The 20,551-nt window shown below is 43.1% G+C and overlaps 2 long non-coding RNA genes and 1 pseudogene across 5 annotated transcripts in view; 2 read left to right on the top strand and 1 right to left on the bottom strand.

Annotated features, from left to right (window-relative positions):
* The window catches only part of LOC113633422 (uncharacterized), a 59,106-nt gene extending 49,076 nt beyond the window's left edge, over window positions 1–10,030 (top strand). For 2 of the 3 annotated variants that reach the window (XR_003438191.1, XR_003438193.1), the window contains exons 3-5: window positions 112–239; window positions 1,109–1,580; window positions 5,546–5,771. This is a non-coding gene — a long non-coding RNA (uncharacterized LOC113633422). Of the gene's footprint in view, window positions 1–111; window positions 240–1,108; window positions 1,581–5,545; window positions 5,772–10,011 lie in introns of those variants that run through there. The other variant, XR_003438192.1, reaches the window with a different exon arrangement.
* Window positions 10,031–15,652: 5,622 nt separating this feature from the next.
* LOC113633281 (uncharacterized) lies at window positions 15,653–19,336 on the top strand. Of its 2 annotated transcripts, XR_003438130.1 has the most exons (4): window positions 15,653–15,708; window positions 16,105–16,272; window positions 16,943–17,322; window positions 19,290–19,336. It is a non-coding gene; the product is annotated as an uncharacterized LOC113633281 (long non-coding RNA). The 2 variants fall into 2 exon arrangements; XR_003438129.1 differs by having other exon boundaries at window positions 16,105–17,322.
* A 100-nt stretch (window positions 19,337–19,436) lies between these two features.
* Window positions 19,437–20,551, bottom strand: part of LOC113633266 (histone-lysine N-methyltransferase SETD2 pseudogene) — a 33,787-nt pseudogene continuing 32,672 nt past the window's right edge.

Below are 20,551 nucleotides of genomic sequence, written 5' to 3'. Positions count from 1 at the left end.
GCATGCAAAACGTCAAGTTATCTCACTATTTTGCTTCAGTTAAAAAAAAAAAAGATTTAGATTTATGACTGGATGTTACAAGAACTGCTGCTTCATTTCAAATCCTGGCAGGTCCCTCCAAAGAAGCAATTGACTAAGAAGTCACTTCCTGAGCTGAAGGTCAGTGTGTTGGCCCTGGAATGAACATCGGTGCACCAGCGATAAGAGCCAAGTGCTCTCTCCTGCCATTTTCGGGGGAGGTTGGGGGGAGGCCTTGAGGCTCCAGCTGCTCCTGGCACCACCTATGCTCCCCATATGGCCCCCAGCCCCCTCCGCTGCGCCCCTCCCACAGAGTGCTGCCACAGAGCTCCACGGGGCGTGTCTGTAAGACCTGGGATGCTGCATGCCCTTGCCCTCAGACCCTTGGCAAAAGTGTACCCATCTGAAAGGGCTCCCCTGGACTTAGTGCTGGGGCCTAAGGGACAGTGCCTGGCTTTGGGATCCCGAGTCACTTTTAAATGTCCTTCAATGTCTGGGAATTCAAGAAGGTACCAGGGTAGGTTAAATATGTTTCTCCTGGTTTATGTGTTCTTGGGTAACAACCTTTCAAAACATCCCTTTTCCTTATCAAATGTCTGATAAGAAAACTTCCAGATGGCTAAAAATCCCCTTTAAATAGACAAAGGAAATGGGACCTGGGAGCATTTTTTATTCACTTTCTAACCAGGTCTGGTTACCCGCTCTGTCTGGTATAGATAAGCAAACATTTACTTGTTTGTAACTTAGAGCCAAGAGGGCAGAACTCTGTTGTGTATCTGGTGCTTTCACAGCTCGAGTAAGAGTACTGTCGATCATAAATTGTCAACGGCTCCCCAACCCCAAGAGCTGCACCAAAGACCACCTGATCTAAAGCCATCCCGGATCAATTGCCATTTCATCTCCCCATCTTGATTCTCAGCACGACTCCCCCAAAGTTTTCTTGTTTGTTTGTTTACCTACGGTCTCCAGAGCACAAGAATGTAAACTCCTGATGTCAACCTTGACCACAGCTGTGTCCACGGAGCCCAGAGCAGTGAGTTTTTCAACACTCAAGGCTCTTTACTGTGTTAACCCTTGTTATGCAGGAGAGGCCAGGAAACAAGTGGAGAACCAGAAGAGGAAGGAAAGACCCATGGGGTAGGGGAACATCTGGATATCCACCAAGTAAAGGGAGCTGTTTCCAGGAGAAATCCAAGGAAGGAAAAATCCAGAGCCTGATGACAACGTGGGGGTAGAAGAGGCTAGAAGGGCCGGCTTCCTTCCTTCTGTATTGCTGGACCTACAGGAATAAACGAGTTTCAAGCCTCAATGGAACTTTTCAGTCACGCTTCTCCTTCAGCAAGCTGCCTGATGTTCACGTGATCCTCTTTCACATCCTCTGAGCCCATAAATAGTCTCAAAGCAGCTGCTGGAATCCTTCCTTCCGTCTGCTCCCATCGCCCCTCATCATAGCCACAGGGGCTGTGACATCAAAGGTCACACTGGACAGTGTTGGGAGCGTAACCCTGGGGGTGGCCATGCCACCTACCTAAGCTGAGAAGATGGACTTCACACACTGAGATGTAAGACAAGGAAGAGCCCACAGAGTGGGGGAGGGAGTTAGGCCTGGGGACAGTGCTCAGGAGCATTGCCAGATGCAGCCAGGAGGGGCTTTGAGCAGTGGATTGGTCAGCTCAGGCTGCAGAACAAAATACCGTAGACTCGGTGGCTTAAACAACAGAAATTTATTTCTCAGTTCTGGAGGAAGGAAGTCCAAGGGCAGGTGCCAACAGGTTTGGCTTCTTCTGAGACCTCTGTCCTTGGCTCACAGATGGCCACCTTCTCACTGTGTCCTCACAAGATCTTTCCTCTGTGCATCTCTCTGGTGTTTCTCTGTGTGTCCAAGTTTCCTCATTTTATAAGGACATCAGTCATATTGGATTATAGCCCATCCTATTGGCCTCATTTTAACTTAATCACCTCTCTAAAGGCTCTATCTCCAATCACACTCAGAAGTACTGAGGGTTAGGATTCAACATATGAATTTAGGGAGGACACAAATTAGCCCATAATAAGCAGTGTAGGAGCATGGAACCATGGGCACCACTGGCTTTGGAGGTTTGAAAGGATGGGAGGTGGAAAAGAAAGAGGCAGTAGCAACTAGAACCAAGGGTGAAGTCCGGAGTTTAAAACCACCAGTTAGAATTGGGATTGTGTTACGGGTTGACTTGTTCCCCCTCCCTCCCCCAAATATCTTGAAATCCTATCCTCTAGAACCCCAGAATGTGGTCTTATTTGGACGTAGCGTCTTTACACAGGTAATCAAGTTAAAATGAGGTTATTAGGGTGGGTCCTAATCAAATGTGACCGATGTCCTTATAAAAAGGGGAAATTTGGACACAGAGAGACACACAGAGAAGGAAGATGACGTGAACATGGAGGACTAGAAGGAGCAATCTACGAGCCAAGGAATGCCAAAAATTGCCCGCAAACTACCAGAAGCCGTGTAGACAAGTAAGGATTCCCCTACAGTTTTCAAGGGGAACATTGTTTTTTGACCTCATAATCTAGATATTATTTTTTATAACATCATTGTAAGATTTTTCCAAATTCAGAATTTTAAAAAAATTTTACCTACCCTTCTTTCTTGTATCTCAGACCTACTGAGGATTCTTTTTTTTTCCCTCTCTTTCTCTTTCTGTCTCTCTTTATAGTATAGACTTTAGAATTTCAATTAGTAAGCGTTTGGAGGTCAACGTCCTCAGTGTTTATCTGAAAATGTCTTTATTTTGCCTTTGTTCTTGAGAAGTAGTTCTGCTAAGTATATCTGTCTAGCTTGACAACTATCTTACCTGAGCATACTGAAGATATTGTCTTACAATTTTCTGACTTCCATTGTTGCTGCTAAGTCAGCTGTCAGTCTAATTATCACTTGTTTGTGGTTATCTTTCCTTTCTCACTGGCTGTCTTAAAGATGTCATTGCCTCTGATTTCTGCAGTTTTGCTATGATGTGTCTAAGTACGTTCTTTTGTCTACCTTCCTCTTAGTTATTCTGCTTGGAAGTCATAGGGCTTCCTGACTGAAGATTTGTGTCTTTCATAGTATTTGGAAAATTTCTCACTCTCTCTCTCTCTCTCTCTGGGAGAGGAGATATGCTAATCAACTTTTTATTTTAAAACAATTTTAGGTTTACAGAAGCACAAAGATAGTGTAAAGATAGAAGGTAGTACATATACCCCACACCCAATTTCCCCTATTATTAACATTTTACATTAGTAAGGGGCAGTCTCATTTGCTTTAAAATTCTGCTTCTTACCAGTTCTCTTTGTCCTCTTCTTCTATAACTCTCATTAGATGTATATTGGCATTTTTACTCTATCTTAAATGTTTGTTAGCCATTCTTTCATATTTTCTATCTCTTTTGACACCTTTTCTTCCATGTAATTTATTTAGACCTATCTTCCAGTTCACCAATTCTCTCTTCAGCTATGTCCAAACTGCTGTTTAACCCATTGATTAGTATTTTATATTTCATTTATGATAGTCTTTACTTCTATAAGTTCTACTTGGATATTTTTCAAATTTCATCTGAACATTATCACTTTGATACCTGCTGCTCCTTACTAGTGTCTTTAATTCCTACTTTGTTTCTTTAAACAGGTTGTATTCTATATTTCATAATCCCAATATTTGAAGTCTTTGTAGTTCTGGTCTTTATTTTTTATTCTGACTCTTATTCATGAAATATTGTTTCATTTTCTCTTTTGTGATTTTTTTTTTTTTTTGTAAATGCATATTTGTTGCAACTCTATCAGTGAAAATTAAGGCCTGGGTTGAGAGCATGACTAGTGTTTGCTTATGCCAAATGGGGGAACAACAGCCAAGAGTCACCTAAGTGACAGTTCTTGGGTTGGGAGAGGGGGTTACTTGTCTAAGGTCAAGACAGACAGTTGTCCCTGTTGTTTGTCTCTGAGTGCCATAATGGTTCCTGCGTTTCTAATTTCACTTTCCTCTGTGGGTGTAACTCTTTTCAAAACCTATAAATACTTGTGGTGGCCTTTGATCTGCCTCCCCCCTTTGAATCCATCCCCCTGGGCACTAGTGTTCTAGACCAGTGGGATGCACACAATGCTCCCAGGGTTTACTTGCTTCTGTATTGTGCTGACTTACCTTCCTGGATTCCTGCAGCTGTTCTGCACCAGGTCACCACCACAATGCTCTCTAAACCACACATAATGTGTATACTTTATATTACAAAACACACCCTAAAATATATAATCATGTACATATTTAAATAACATATATTATATATACATGTTTATGAATATAAACAACTGAGCAGTTATTATTATGCTGAAGAAGATATGGAAGGAGTAGGAAAGAAGGATGAGTTCATTCATACTAGGGCAGCAACAGCAAAATAAGACAGACAAGGATTTGCCCAATATATTTACACTCATGAGGTAGGAGCACGAGTGGGATACCTGTTTTAGCATCTGACACCTTGTTAAGGTAAATAAGAAAAGTTTCATTAAGAATTCCAGGGCTTCCCTGGTGGCGCAGTGGTTGAGAGTCCGCCTGCCGATGCAGGGGGCACGGGTTCGTGCCCTGGTCCGTGAGGATCCCACATGCCACGGAGCGGCTGGGCCCGTGGGCCATGGCCACTGGGCCTGCGTGTCCGGAGCCTGTGCTCCGCGGTGGGAGAGGCCACAACAGTGAGAGGCCCGCGAACTGCAAAAAAAAAGAAAGAAAAATAAGAATTCCAGACACGCCAGCAATAATTTTTGGATGCCATGGTTTCCACACAAGGGAGGGAAGAGGAAGGCTGGGAGGATGACAGGGCAGCTTCCCTGTGCTACTGACTTTGCCAGCACTTGAGCCCTGGCAGGGAGTTAGAAAAAGCTGATGTTAGCAACCTCAGGCATATGACTAACAAACATTCCCGACCCTTCTTGATCCACTTCTTAGTTCTCTTTCCAATCACACTCAGCAAAGTTGCACTTTTACCTTCATAGCTCATTATCTGAGTTACCATTGTTCCTGTTTCTCTCAAAGTCGGTTTCCAATTCTCAGAATCTCTCTTCTCAGCTCTCCTGACAGCCCTTTTCATAGATATATAAATATATTTCTCCTAGTTCTTCTTTAGCTCTGTGTGCCCGGGTGACCAAGGCAACACACGGCTATAGAAGTGACTATCCCTGAAATGGGGTCAGATGATGAGAAAGTGAGTGTGTTTAGGCCTCTGATGCCCGAGGATACAATGGCATCCTATCTTTATGTGTGATTTGAAGTCAGCTTGCCTTTGAATGAGACAGGTCTGAACCATCACTGGTGCCAAAATAAACTCTTTGTTTACTCCAAGCCACTAAGGAGCACACTTTTAGCTCATCTCTGTTGAGAATGCTGGATCCCTGTGACAGTCAAAGAGGCTTCACTTTTGGCAATGAATAGGAGGCGCTGCCATGGTGATGATGCTCCAGGACTTTTATTTTCCATTTGTGGCTTCTCAAAGCTGAGGCCCTGGTGAACTTTTCCTCTCTTTTCTAGGTCATGAAGAGGAAATTCTAGATGGATTCTAGATGACTGCAAAGAGGTAAAATATCTCCAAAAGATAAAATTCTTCACTTCTTTCCAAAAGATCTTAATAACAGAATGGTGCTATATTTTGTGAAATCATATTACAAAATGAATTTCGCTATGATGGAGACAAAAACAGACTAACAGCAATAAAAGCATAGCTTACCTTAAGAGACAAAAATAAAGGTATCCTGTATTGGCCATTTGTAAACTTTTATAAGTTCTCTGTTTATGTCATTTTAAAATGCTTTTTTTCTTTTAGATTATCCTTTTTTAAAAAATTCACCTTTCTTACTGATCTCCATCTATGCGGATAATAGTCTCCAACTTGGTGGCTTAAAAAAAAAAAAGACTTTTTTCTTTCTTTACTAGAGAAGTTTTAAATTTTATAAGCTCAAATCTGTCAATCTCTTTTTTTATGCCTCCTGAATTTTTTGGGTTTTGTTTTGTCTTGTTTAGGAAGGCCTTTCTTATCTCAAGATTACAAAGAGATATTCTAATTATCTAGGTTTTCTTTTTACATCTTGATCTTTAATCTACCTGGAATTTATTTTTGTGTATGATATGGGATAAGGATCCCACTTAATTTTTTTCCTTTTATGAGTATCCCTCATTGCTCCTTACTGGCCTGTTTGGCTGCCTTGAAAAGATAAGCCTGGAAATAATCAGCCTGCAAGGTATTCCTGAGATCAGCAGCAGGATTCTGTTCTGTTCTAACTGCGTAAGTGGTAGGGTTATTTTCAAGCGGAAAAAGTGCAAGTGAAACCAACCATGAATGCTTAGTTGTAACAAACATGAATAACTTGCTGGTTTTCTTCCAGAAGATGCTCTGACCATAGGGCTCTACCACCTCAAATTCATTTCCCTTCAATTTTAAAAGGAATTATTATACATTTGCTTTATACCCTGAACACTGGGAATGATCGTACGACATACATCCCCTATGCTCAAAATGCTTAGTCTTATGGGAAAACCAATTATATATCAATATCTATATCTATGTAATATAAATATATACACATGCAGCTGAGTTGAATAAACACTCTAAGGCAGTGTATATTAATGCACTATGATGCGGTAATGAATTCCTATCTCCCCTCCAAGTCCCCGAGAGGGTAGGATGGTGTCACTGTCGTTTTCATTGGCCTGGAACAAAGTAGGAGATTGGTAAACGTAGGCTGAATGGAATTGAAATAGCAGGTAGCATCGGAACTGAGAGAAGAGAGAAATCTTCATAGTTAATAAAGGTCAGAGGATGTTTCCTAGAGGCGACACTGTGCTGGCCCTAAGGATCTGGAGAGATAGAAAAGAGGAGGGAGGGGCTGCCAGGGTCATCTGACCCTGAGTATTGTCTCCCTGGGAAACAATTTTTCTCTGTTCTCACATATTAGTTCAGGTTGTCTAGGGGGGAATCGAAAAGGTGCAAACATGGTGTTGATCTCTCTCAATCATCAAATGCTCCCAGAGCCCCGTAGCTTTTCAAACCCATGGAAATAGATTCTCTGGGACCAACGTCCCTACTGACGCTCCTCTCTGCAGGAGCGACCAGCCGAGCGTGAGTCGCACGCGGGAATCCATCTGACACAGGGCTTTAGCGCTGTGAGTACACACTGTGCTCACAGAGCAGAAGATACAAAACACCCTTGGCCGTCTCGTCAGAAGCCCGAGTCTGACGTCTCCTCCCACAGCCATTGCTAGTGTCAGTCACCAAACAGCAGCGGGTTTTCTGCCCAAGAACAGGAGCGACACAGCTGGCCCTGGAGATGCTGAGCCTTCAGGTCAGCCCTGAGGAGGACAAGGAAAAGAGACTGAAGACAAAAGAATGGACCCGGGCTTCCCTGGTGGCGCAGTGGTTGAGAATCTGCCTGCTAATGCAGGGGACACGGGTTCGAGCCCTGGTCTGGGAGGATCCCACATGGCACGGAGCAACTGGGCCCGTGAGCCACAGCTACTGAGCCTGCACGTCTGGAGCCTGTGCTCCGCAACAAGAGAGGCCGCCATAGTGAGAGGCCCGCGCACCGCAATGAAGAGTGGCCCCCGCTTGCCACAACTACAGAAAGCCCTCGCACAGAAACGAAGACCCAACACAGCAAAAATAAATAAATTACACAACATTACACCTACCCACAACATCTTCAAAAAAAAAAAGAATGGACCCAAGCCCACACCCTAAGTCAGAGCCCCCTGAATTTGCCTGGCACATTTCCTGGGACCCCAGGACACTGGGAGAAGGGGGCACGTGGCTGTGACCTAGGCCAGGAGAATACAGGTTCATGCAGACCAAGCTCCTCTGCACCCTTCTCTGCTAACGAGGACCCTGTGCCCAGCCTGTTGGAGCAGAAAGGTGGAAAATCAGACACCATCCTGGCCTCCCACGGGCGAGAGGATGCTTCACGGAAGGCCCGGGGAATGATGAGCTTTTCTCTCTCTTGAAGGGTGCTATTGACCCCGCCCAGCTCTGCAAGGAAAGGGTCTCATTTCCAAAATGACCATTGGTGATTTTTCTGTTTTAAATTAGATTTAGCAGAGTGGCTTTGGGCATTCACTTACCCTCTTCTGTTTTCCTTCTCTCCTACTGGAAGTGTGGGACTGAACCGGGATTGTGAACACAGCATGGCTACACAGGGGCTGGGGTTCTCTGACCCGCACCTTTGCTGCCCTTGCTGAGCTCTGCTTGAAGCCAACTTCCCGCCATCAACGCATGTACTGAAAGCAGAATTTGTCTTCTGAAACCTCCTGGGCCAAGATTTCCCCAAATTGCTGGCATATTAAAACGAAGCCACCATGTGAAATACCGAGCAGGGATCCAAGGCCACAGTCAAGTTTACCTGCCCCACCTGTCTCTAAGCCATGCCCCTGGCCTCCACACTCATCACTGGGGGCGACCTCCCTGTTCTGGGGTGAGTCTCCACAGCTCTGAGATCATGCTCACGACCCTTCTGTGAGTCCTTGACTACGGTGGCTCTAGCCCTTCCTCTCCAGGCCACACTAGCCACCACCAGCTCCAGGTTCAACCATCCTCCAAACTGCAGTCCCCTTGCCTACGAAATGGAGATTGCACTTATACCTGCCCCCAGGGTGGTCTTGAGACTGGGGTGACAAAATGACTGGAAAGCCCTTACACTCTGCCCCATACCCAAAGCATGTGAGGAAAAAGTACATGTGGACTGTGGCCACGTTCCCCACCCTCTCATCCCATTTTGGCCTTTAAGATATCTTTTGGAAGTTTTGAATTTATGTAAATCAGAAGAGTACATTCTAGCCCTCTCCCCTCAGAATGCAGTCGGGGCGCCTCCTCCTTGGCAATCTGCAAGAGACACCCTCTATCCCTGGTGCTCAAAGACTCAGGGAAGGTCTGATCCTGTCCTCATGACCCTGTCCTCACACCTCTGTCCCCCTTGATCTCCAGCCTGCTGTTCTGAGCAGAGGCTTTTCTCTACACGTTGGGAGTAGGGCTTTCGAGGTGGACAGAACACCTCACTCAGGAACTTGGCTACCTTCTGGCACTGGCCCAAGAAAAACCTTCCTTCCTGCCAGGGTCCCACAACAAAGAAGAAACACGAATTCACCCAGTACTTACTGAGTATCTCCCCTGTGCCCGGCACTGTCTAGGAACTGAGGAAACATCAGTGCACAAAACACACAGATATTCCTGCCCTTGTAGAACTTATGTTATAGCAGGGGAGGGCAGTGGGGACAATAAACAAATATTATGAATAAACAGAAAAAAGTTAACACAAATTAATCTTTTAGCAGATCATCCCACCACACTGGCATACCCCGATTTAAAATATATGTACTTTTTTCCAGTGGTGGTTTAATTCAGATCATAATGGCCGTGATGACTGCCCTCCTAAGACCAGTGGGGCTGATCATAGAGTTCAGCAGAGATTTGTTTAAGCTTCTCTTTTTAAAAAATCCATGAGCAGGCCCAGGAAAACCTTCCCTATACCCACAGTCACATGTGAGAAAGGTCGACCTTATACAAACGTTTGACTAAAATTTGCAAGACTGAAACTGGAGAGAATGCAAGTACCAATATAAAAGGCATTTTCATGAGAAGCCTGGTTCAAAAGCTTTAAAAAGAAACGTTCTTCACAATATAATACACCAAGCAAAAGAATCTGCCTCAGCAGATCTCTACCCTGCAGCAATTTTCCCCAAGCAACTGAAGCAGGTTCTGTGGTAGGTTGCCTGCAGGAGAAGGCGTGTCCTTCTAAACCAATGAATCCTGTGCATTGAGAGGCAAATTTCTTCTAGACCTTCATTTGCTGTAAGTATTTACATGCAAACACACACACACAACCAGCTAGCTAAAATGTTTCTTCTTCTTTTTTAATTTTTTTAACAGATTTTTTTGATGTGGACCATTTTTAAAGTCTTTATTGAATTTGTTACAATATTGCTTCTGTTTTATGTTTTGGTTTTTTGGCCAGGAGGCATGTGGGATCTTAGCTGCCCGACCGGGGATCGAATCCACACCCCCTGCATTGGAAGGCAACGTCTTAACCATTGGACTGCCAGGGAAGTCCCTTAAAATGTTTCTTCTAATCCCCATTTTTTATGAGAACTTGATCTTTCCTTCAGAGCTTCTGCCTGCTGTGGAACACTGTTTCCAAATCTGTCCTTAGCTGATGTTTCTTGTCCTTTAGGAGGCAACATGCTAAAGGACGCTATCCTTTAGCATCCCCTCCTGAGATGCCTTTCCTGACTAGTCTAGGACATACCCTTCAGGCCATACTCCCCACCCACCCTGTGACTCCCTTCTATAAGAGAAGGCAGAACTAAATATAATTTATTTAGTTTTATCAGAACTAAATATAATTGGAAATGATCTCTTTCACTCATTGATTCCTTTGCTCACTTGTTTATTGTATGTCTGCTTCCACTAGAAGATAAGCTTCATGGGAACAGAAAGCTTATCTTGCTCACTCCCCAGCTCCTAAAACAGTGTTTGGCAAGAGTAAATGTTCAATAAACATGTGCTGAATGAACACATAAAAACCTGCCAGACTTCATTTAGCAAAGCAGCTTTGATTTTGCTGCTACCTCAAGCGGGCATCTTATTTCCCTTCCTTTTTTCAGCAGTCCAGTGTTCTGTCTCCACTTTCAATCACTCCTTCCTCAGTCTGGCTTCATATCTGACCCCATCGCCTCCATGAAGCAGATCTCTTGAAGGTCAGCCATGTCTCCTTCAAGGTCAGACTCAGTGGTCTTTCCTTGGCCTTGGATGTTGTTGACTCATCTCCAGATTTGGTAGTGAGGAACCTTCCTGAGATGCTTCTTGTGAATGTGGCCCTAGTAAACTGAGCCCTTTGCTTTTCTATGCGTTTTTATTTTGCCTCTGTAAGTATGTGTTCTTCCTATGTATTCCTCAAGTTTCTGTCCTTAGAGTTTTGCTTTCCACTCTCTCTCCTCTTTACATCAAAGGCGGTATCTACTGCTCTGTCTTCATCAAGGGTCTCAGTCTTAGATGATGCATATGGGAGTCAGAACAGCAGTTGCACAGATGGTAGTTCTTCTGCCCTAGGCACATATAGGATTATTTATCCACATTCTCCTGATCTCAAGGATGATCACATGACCTGCTTTTGCCAATTAAATGTGAGGGGAAAAGAGGCACGTGACATTTCCGGGCAGCAGTTGTTTTTTTTTTTTTTTTTTAATTGGTAATATTTGTATTTGAAAGTTCCCCATTGATACATGAGGTCTGGATTACAACTTATATACAATAAGTGATTTCCAAAAAAGTAAAGAAAGAGGAGGGAAGGAAAGAAGGAAAGAAAGGAGGGAAGGAAGGAGGGAGGGAGGGTAGAAAAGGAAACCTATATTCATAGACATCATAATATGGGATGTTTATTTCCGAGAGAGATACTACTGCTGCTATCGTGCACAAGCAGCAGCACAAATTAACACTAGGTTAAAATTTGCTCAGCTTTCTAACTGGCTCCTGGGTGTCCATGTTCCCCTTGCCCAGTCTCCATGATCACTGAGAACACACAGAAATGGATCCTCCATGAAACTGCATCCCTGATGAGCAGGGTCTCCTTGCGGAATTGCGGTGGCCACGGTGTGTGAGTTATAAATAAGCACGACTGTTTCAAGTCACTAGGATTTTTAGTGCTGCTTGTTATGGCAGCATAAGCTGGCCTATTCTGACTTTCTTTTGAAGCTCAGTCCCCACTTCTCCAGCTGCTTTTAAGATTTCCATCTGGTTTTACTTACAGAAGTATAAGCCTAACATATCTATACTTACATTTATCATTTTCTTCCCCAACTCCGCAACATACCAGTCCCCCTGACTTTTCTATTTTGGTTAATGGTACCAACACTCTTCTCAAAACCTAAACTTTATACAATCGGTTACCATATTTTGTCTCTCCTTTATTTATACCCCACTTTTTTGTTCCCATGGGTGCCTCCTGGGTCTTGCCTGGATTAGTACACTCGTGGGTCAGTCCTATACTAGTACACCTCTTGAGTCATCTCACTGCTTCCATTAACTCTTCTTCCTTTGTCATTGGCCATTCATGAATGTGATAAAGGTAAATTCCAGATCATATTATTCCTTTGTTCAAAAAAGTCAATGTGCTGCCGTTGTCTACTGAATCAACTCTCAATCCTTGATCTAGCATTTACACCCCCTTTTTTCTCACCTCTAATCTCCTCTCCCACTACTCCTGTGCATGGATCTTACATGAGCAATGAACTACTTAACTCACTATCAATGGGATATACTCTGAGCTAGTTTGCCTCTGGTGCACTTAGAATTAATTCCCTGTCCTTGCTTTTCTTCCCATATGCCTGTCAAAACCCAAGTCCACCTTTGAAATCCTGCTGAGTTACCACTTTCTTCATAGAACCTTCTCTGATCACTCCAACCAAAAAGTGACTCCACTCTCTTCTGAGTCCTCAGCTACTTGCTCTGCTCCACTTCTTGCTGTCACAGTAATTTCTGCAGAAGTCTCCTCTCCTCTACAGTAACCTTTTCTCCTTGAAGCCACCATATCCTGAACACCTTTGGCTTCCCCACAGAGCACAGGTCCTAACTTTTGTTGTTTTTCCATAAACATTAGTTGAGTGAAGAAGCACCAGGACGTGGACTCAATTCACAGAAAAGTTGTGTGACTGAGCAAAGTGAATGCATGTGGGAATTTCACAATTTGACAAAATGGAGAGCTATATCAAGTCTAGGCAGTAATTAGTGTTATTGTTGTTTTTTGGTTTTGCATCTATTAAAAAATGGGCCATCACTGGGCTGTGAAATTTCATTTGATGTGAATTAGAGATGTACTGCTGGTGATAATGACCACCTAAATATTAGAAACATCTGTGGCCCACCATCATTAGCTTTTCCCAGTGTAGTTTATTAAAGAAATACTGTCAGATCCCAACTGTATACTTAAGGCTGCTTATTTATAGCACAGTAAGTACTGGAGAAGTAACTGGAAACCCTCAAATCTCCCTGCTATCATTTTTTTTTCCAGGAAAAATCCTTATTACTGAAATGGCTCCTTTATAACCTTCTCCTTGATCTTGGATATCAGCTTCTCATCATCTAACTCTGGGAATACAGATGACATAGTGTTGTAAAGTAATGAGTGACCACAGAGCTGATGACTCTCTAAAGATGAGAAACATAAATACAGACCAACATAAACATGAACTTGCTCTGAGAACTTTCCACATCAGTAGTTCTTAAAAGTGTAGTCCACAGACCAGCAGCACCAGTAGCACCTGGACCCTTTTTGGAAATGCAAATTCTTGAGCCCTTTCTCAGACCTACCAAATCAGAAACTCTGGCAATAAGGCCTAGACATTTGCATTTTAACAAGGTCTTCTTGGTGATTCTGATGGGCACTGAAGTTTGAGAACCACTGCTCAATATCATCTGTTAAGACATAAGTTCAAGAGAACTGAGTAAATTCTATTGGGTGGGCCAAAAATTGCCTTCATTTTTAAAGTAAAAAAAACCCAAAGACACATTTTTCATTTTCACCAAGAACTTTATTGAACAACGTATTCACTGTTTTGTTCCACTACTTTCTGCCATTTTTCAGGCAACTTCATAATTCCATCTTCCCAAAACTTTTTATCTTTTTCAGCAAAGAACTGTTCCAGGTGCCTTATACGGTCTTCCAGGGAACTGACATTTTTTCCATTAAGAGAATTTTGTAAAGACCAAAATAAATGGAAATCTGAAGGTGCAATGTCTGATGAATACGGCAGATAAATTAGAACTTCCCAGCCAAGCTGTAACAGTTTTTGCCTGGTCATCAAAGAAACATGTGGTCTTGCGTTATCCTGATGGAATATTATGCGTTTTCTGTTGACTAATTCGGGATGCTTTTCGTCGAGTGCTGCTTTCAGTTGGGCTAATTGGGAGCAGTACTTGTTGGAATTAATCGTTTGGTTTTCCAGATGGAGCTCATAATAGAGGACTCCCTTCCAATTCCACCATATACACAACATCACCTTCTTTGGATGAAGACCGGCCTTTGGTGTGGTAGGTGGTGGTTCATTTCGCTTGCCCCACGATCTCTTCTGTTCCACATTATTGTACACTATCCACTTTTCATCACCTGTCACAATTTGTTTTAAAAATGGAACATTTTCATTACGTTTAAGTAGAAGATTGCATGCGGAAAGAAAGTGTTTTTCACTTAACTTAGGTGGAACCCAAACATCAAAGTAATTAGCAAACCAAGCTGGTGCAAATGATTTTCAACACTTGATTTGGGTATTTTGAGTATGTCAGCTATCTCCTGCGTGGTATAACGTTGATTGCTCTCAATTAATGTCTTGATTTGATCGCTATCAACTTCAACTGGTCTACCCGACCATGGAGCATCGTCCAGTGAGAAATCTCCAGCACGAAACTTCGCAAACCACTTTTGACACGTTCGATCAGTCACAGCACCTTCTCCATACACTGCACAAATTTTTTTTGCATTTCTGTTGCATTTTTACCTTTTTTAAAATCATAAAGCATAATATGCCAAAAATGTTGCTTTTTTTCTCCCATCTTCAATATTAATGGCTACTCAAAAATTCACCAATTTTTATAAGTTTTTTAAAAATGCACATGGATATGACAGCTGTCACATACAATCTAACAAAATTGTTTGAATGATGTTAAAGACAATTAAGTGCTACTAAAGCCATCTTATGGAAAAAAACGTGTCTCTAGCTTTTAGATTGCTCATCTGTTCTTAATATATTAGGCCTATTCCTGCACTGACACAGTGTGTGTGTGTGTGTGTGTGTGTGTATTTAATGAAAATATTGGTATGAACATTTTTGATAAAATATTGATGTCATGGCTTGACAAATATTCTGAATTATACATTATGTTACAGTTTTAGCTTGTCTCTTAGGTTAAATAGAGACTCATTCAAAGCAGCTTAAATTGGGGGGAGGGAGGTTAATGTGAGGAATCAGGTGAAGTGATTAGGAGACCCCTTGGATATCTAAGAAGAGAAGATCTCAAATAGGGTGGAGGCTCACACAGTCTGTAGCTGACAGATGGTTCTGAATTCAAGACTGGTCAAAGCATCCTGACAAAGCTGTAATGCTACACCATGATTGTGATGCAATTACAGTCTTATATGTCTGCTTTTTAAAAAATCCTACTATCAATTAACTTCCTCTATTTAATCATGCTTTTTGTGATCCACAATTTTGGGTTGTAGGGCTAATTCTTTCAATGTTTTTCTTTTGAGAGAAAGAGTATGATAAGTTCAACTTATCTTTTGGGTGCCACATTACTGGTTATTTTTGGTGAGAGTCAAATACTTAATAACTAACACAAGGCAGACCTCAACCAATCAGAATGGAGAATCAACCTACTAGAAGAGGGTGCCAACCAATTAGAATGGGCCCTGACTGAACACACCTGGCATGGCCTTATGAATGCATACCTGCTGAATAACAGGCTGAAAAATAGCTGTTTAGATTTGTCCCTTTTGCACAGGCTCCGGACGCGCAGGCCCAGCGGCCATGGCTCACGGGCCCAGCCGCTCCGCGGCATGTGGGATCTTCCCGGACCGGGGCACGAACCCGTATCCCCTGCATCGGCAGGCGGACTCTCAACCACTGCGCCACCAGGGAAGCCCTATTTTGATTTTTGTTTGGTTAGTTTCATTTACTGTATTACAAGCAACTTACGTAAGCTTCATGGCTGTTAGCACACAGATCAAGAATGAACTAGGCAACATGCACCTTTCCCCACATTTTTTCAATAGTTCTCCAGCAAGAGCTTGAAATTTGCTCGGAAAAGCTTATGATTGCCTAACAGACAGTTTCTTGTTACCATACTGTTCATCTTTCCCAGGTAGGGCCTGAGTCATCCATCGGTGGTTCAGGGTTTGTGTACCCCAGCATATTGTCAGGGCCGGGCCCTGCTGTCCTTGAGTGGAAACCCAAGAAGTGTGTTGTCCCTGGCAGCCTACCAGCCAGACCTTTGACAGAGGGGAGCCCAGACTCTGGAGGTGAGACCCAGAAAAGAGCCTGACCTATTTCTTGCTTAGGAAACATCCAGAGAAGCTGCATGATCAGAATGCAAGGATCTGCCTACGAGGATTCTGAGGTCGCCCTGCTTCCATCTAGTGTTATCTTCCAGGAGACGGGACTTCCCCTCCCATTTCCAATGCTCCAGGACACACAGAGCCAGCCCATATGGAGTGAACTCTCCCAGGGTATTTTTAAAGTCCTAGGTTTTGGATAACTGCTCAGCTCTGTCTGCCCAGCTGCTCCCTTCTGAGAAGGCCCTGAGCTGCCTTCCTTCTTGAGATTCCTCACTGGGGTCTTTCTTGTATGCAGCTCTGACTGTGGGCTGCTGAATCCATTGGGGGTATCTTCATCTCCAGGGGAGATTAGGCGAGGTCTGCTATTAGGGAACTCAGCAGACCCACCTCCAAATACAGCAGCTGGTGCCCTGAATGTACAGAGGAAACTATTTGTTTCCTTAGGAGTGCTTGTACCTTCGATGAGACAGACCAACAAAGAATGAAACCGTTTTCAGGACATTCTAATTAATTGCTTATGCTCATAATAGTTGGCATTTGCAAGCACTTATTTTATACCTTCATGATGCTGTGGGTTCTACATAATCTCATTTAATCCTCCTGAGAACCCAATGCATTGGATAGTTTTACTATTCCTATTTTGCTGCTGTAGGTAGTGAGACTCAGAATATAAATGATATTGTCAAGGCTGAACCCTAAGTGGCAGAGCCAGGGACCAGCCAATAGAGTGTAATTCTAAAACAAACAAACAAACAAAAACCCCCAAACTGGTTTGTTAAGTAGAAGTTAGTCATTTACACTCTTGGGAGTAAGTCACTATTTCGTTTTATATTTATCACAGTGAGGAAAGAAGATACTGGTCATCATCAGACATGTGTCCTAGAGCTTTTACTGGCGTGTTGAAAAATGCAGAGGATATAAGGATGATTCCCTGGTGGGAGTGGTAATGGCCAAAGAGGCATGCAAAAATCTAGGGAAAACAAATCATCCTAATATTCCAACAAGAGAAAAGGGAAAGGCAGACAAAACAGAAATACATAAAGCAAACATATAAACGAAAAGTCTAATTACAGAGAGGCTCCACTGATGAGCTCTGATGAGAAAAGGAGGATATCCTCACTTTATCCCATAAGTGAGGATAAATAGCACCTACGCATGTACCTGTCGGAAGAGTGTTATGATGGGGAAGAGTTTCCACGATAAGGAAAAGAACTGCCACTGGTGAGTACCCACTTTATGCCAAGACCATATCCATGTTCTAGTCAAATCCAAATAATAACTCAGAGAAGTAGGTATGATTATAAACAGCAACTGCTTCCTCCCCCCCCCCCCCCCCCCCCCCCCCCCCGCCCCGTGCTTTGTTGGCACCTTGCAGTAGGAGGAAAATATAATAAAGGTAGTAAATCTGTATTTCAATAAGTCATTTGAGAAAGGTCCTATGGATTGCCTAAGGATAAAGAGGGAAAATGCATGGTGGATGACGTAAGGTGAAGTGGTCTCATAATTGATCGAACAACTCAGTTTGTTGTCAGAGGACCCTGGTTTGCATCTGGATATACCACTTCTCAGATGGGAGACGTTGCTCACGTTATGTAAACTCTCTGAACTACAGATTTCTTATGTGTAAAATAAAGATAATAACACTATTTACTTCATAAGGATTAAGTTAGATTATGTATAGTAAAGGCACCTTATAAACTATAATGGTATTACATGACAATAACTATTAATATCCAGCAATATTACCAGTAGAGGATTACAAAGCTTTGATCTTGACCCTATTTTAGTCAACATTTTATCAAAGACATGGATGAAGACAGGAAACACCAGAGCTGGCAATGGAAGCTGATACATTTGATGTCTTAATAATTCAGAGTTGGTGCTAGAGTTAGGACAGTCATAGTGATTTTAGCAGGCTGGAATATTCAACAAACCCAATAAGAAAAAAATTTATCAAGAATGAACTTTTATATCTGTGCTTGGCCAGAAACAAAATGCCACAAGGACAGAATGAGGAAGCAGTTCACTGAAGGAGGGTCTGGGAGATTTGGTTAACCTTGAGCCCAGTCTGAAAGAGCTACGTGAGGTGGCTGCAGAAAAAAGCAACGGAATTTCAGGCTGTGTTTATAGAAGTAGGGGCCGTAGTCTAGTACTCTTCATGGGCCAGTACCCATCTGGGGTCCTTTGTTTAATTCTGGAGACGATATTAAAGTACAAGCAAGATGACCGGGTTTCTAGTAAATGACAAATGGTTGAAGGGATTAGAAGTGCAGGGGTGAGAGAAGAGTCAATAGTGGTAGTAATAAGTATAAGGCCAGCAGGTCCGGGGAAGGGCCCAGGGAGGCAGACTGAACCACCGCCAAGGAGGCTGATGCAACCGACCGGTCTTCCTGCTCCCCAAGGGGCGGAACCAATGGCTCTGAGGCTGATGCAACTGATACCTGACATTGCTACAACACCCAAAGATTACCAAACCGAGAGATTACCAAAAAAGGGCTGCTTCACACAGCAAGCACCTCCCCTGCGTCCACCCCTATAAATTTTGTTCGCGGCCCGCACCCAGGCGCGACTTCTCTGGCCCCTTTCTCTCGGACCAGTGAACCTCGCCCGGGAGCGTTCCCAAATAAAGCTTGTTTAAGCTCTCCTCCGTTTTTGGTGCCGTTCCTTACAATAAGTACAATCACCATCACTACAGCAATGGTTAATACTTACTGAGTACTTACATGTCTAGAATTAATATGTTATCTCACTTAATCCTCTCAAAAACCTTGGGAGGTAGGTACCATTGTTATCCCTGCTTCCCCATTTCATAGATGATAAAGCCGACTTAGAGAGGCTAGTGGCTCACTCAAGTTTATACAGCTAGTAAATGAAGGAGCACATTTTTGAACTCAAGTATTCTTATCTAGAACTGGTACTCTTAGCTAACTTGCTCTGCTGCTTTCTTAGAGCTGGGGAAAGTAAACAGCTAACAAAATATTTGAAGGACTATCATGTGGAATAGAGATCAGCCCTTTTTTATACAGTTCTAGAAGGTAGTGCTAATGTAACAGGGGAGAAATTTTGTATTCCATTACAAGTTCATCACTAAAGGGATGTTGCCTTTAAGCTAAATTATACAAAATGGCCCATCTCAGGGAACCCTGCCTCCTAGGTAATGAGCATTAAGCTAAAAAACCTTTGTTTAGCTCTTAGGAAACATCCTGACCAGGCCCACCTGTGAATGACTGCGGGCAGGAAGAAATTAACACATCCCCTCTGGAGGCGGGCTGGAACCAGGAAGTGTTTGACTTTACTCCCTCCCCTTTTAGTATAAAAGAAGCCGAAGTTCTAACTCAGGTAAGATGGTTCTTTGGGGTGTGAGTTTGCCGTCTTCTCAGTCCCCTGGCTTTCTGAATAAAGCCGCTCTTCCTTTCCCCAACAAGTTGGTCTGTCGTGTGGTGAGCAGAATGAGCTTGGACTCGGTAACACTGAGTCTAGGAAATGTAAAATTCCAGAAGGGAGATTTAGGCTAGGCGTTAGCAAGGAGAGTCTGTTAGAGACTATGGAATGGGCTGCATTGCCGAGTTTCTCTCTCCAGCCTCTTGCCAGGCAGAGGTTGGGTGGCCGGCCCCAGTTGGAAAATTTACAGGTAAGGCCTTAGCATCTGCCGGGACCACTTGTACTGAGGATCTTCCCTTCAGAATTCTCTGAAGTAGCAGTGCCTACCCCGGCGCTTGGCAGTTGGAACAAGGGATCGGCATTCGGGAGCTGGCGAGCCCAATACAGTAGGGTAAGTCACTCCAGTGTGTGCAGCTGGGAACTTTAGTTTCTCTCCGTTTGGGGCTTTTTCTCTGGAATAAGCCAATTTGTTTTGCATTTGAGTGGGGTACACTGTTGGAGAGAGGAAAGAGTTGTTGGGCTTCTCCCCGATTTGTGAACTGATTCATTTGTCTGGATGCTGGCATTTGTGTGTGAAGTTTGTGTTTTGTTTGTCTTGAATTTCTGTCTTTAAAAATGGGGAACGTTTCAACAATCCCTGAAGTCCTCTGAGGCACATGTTGGATAAGTGATCTGATTACAACTATGAACACATGGGTGAGAGGACCATGATATTTTATTGTGAAAATGTGTGGCCAGAGTACCTATTAGGATCTCCACAAGGTGTTTAGGCAGGGTTATCTTGGGACTCTGCACCATGTACTGCTATCCTTGCTGTGTTAATTACGCTGTTTATGATCGCCTGTGTCATTGGTATATGTAAAACCCCAAGACCAAACTTGAGGGTTTATTTAGGATTTTCTGTTTGTCCTTTGGGTTTTTAATTTTGTTTTTTTCGGTACTGTTTCTCCATTTACAGCCAAATCAGTTGTGATATTTAAAACTTTTGTTGATGTCAAATGTAGGAAAGGAACAGGATAAATAAATAAATAAATAAATAAATAAATAAATAAATAAATAAATAAATAAA

This window comes from Aethalodelphis obliquidens, unplaced genomic scaffold, assembly GCF_003676395.1.
Source record: "Aethalodelphis obliquidens isolate GAN/ISIS:26980383/991018 unplaced genomic scaffold, ASM367639v1 scaffold39, whole genome shotgun sequence".
Classification (NCBI taxonomy): Eukaryota; Metazoa; Chordata; class Mammalia; order Artiodactyla; family Delphinidae; genus Aethalodelphis; species Aethalodelphis obliquidens.
This window is presented reverse-complemented; position numbering and strand designations above follow the sequence as displayed.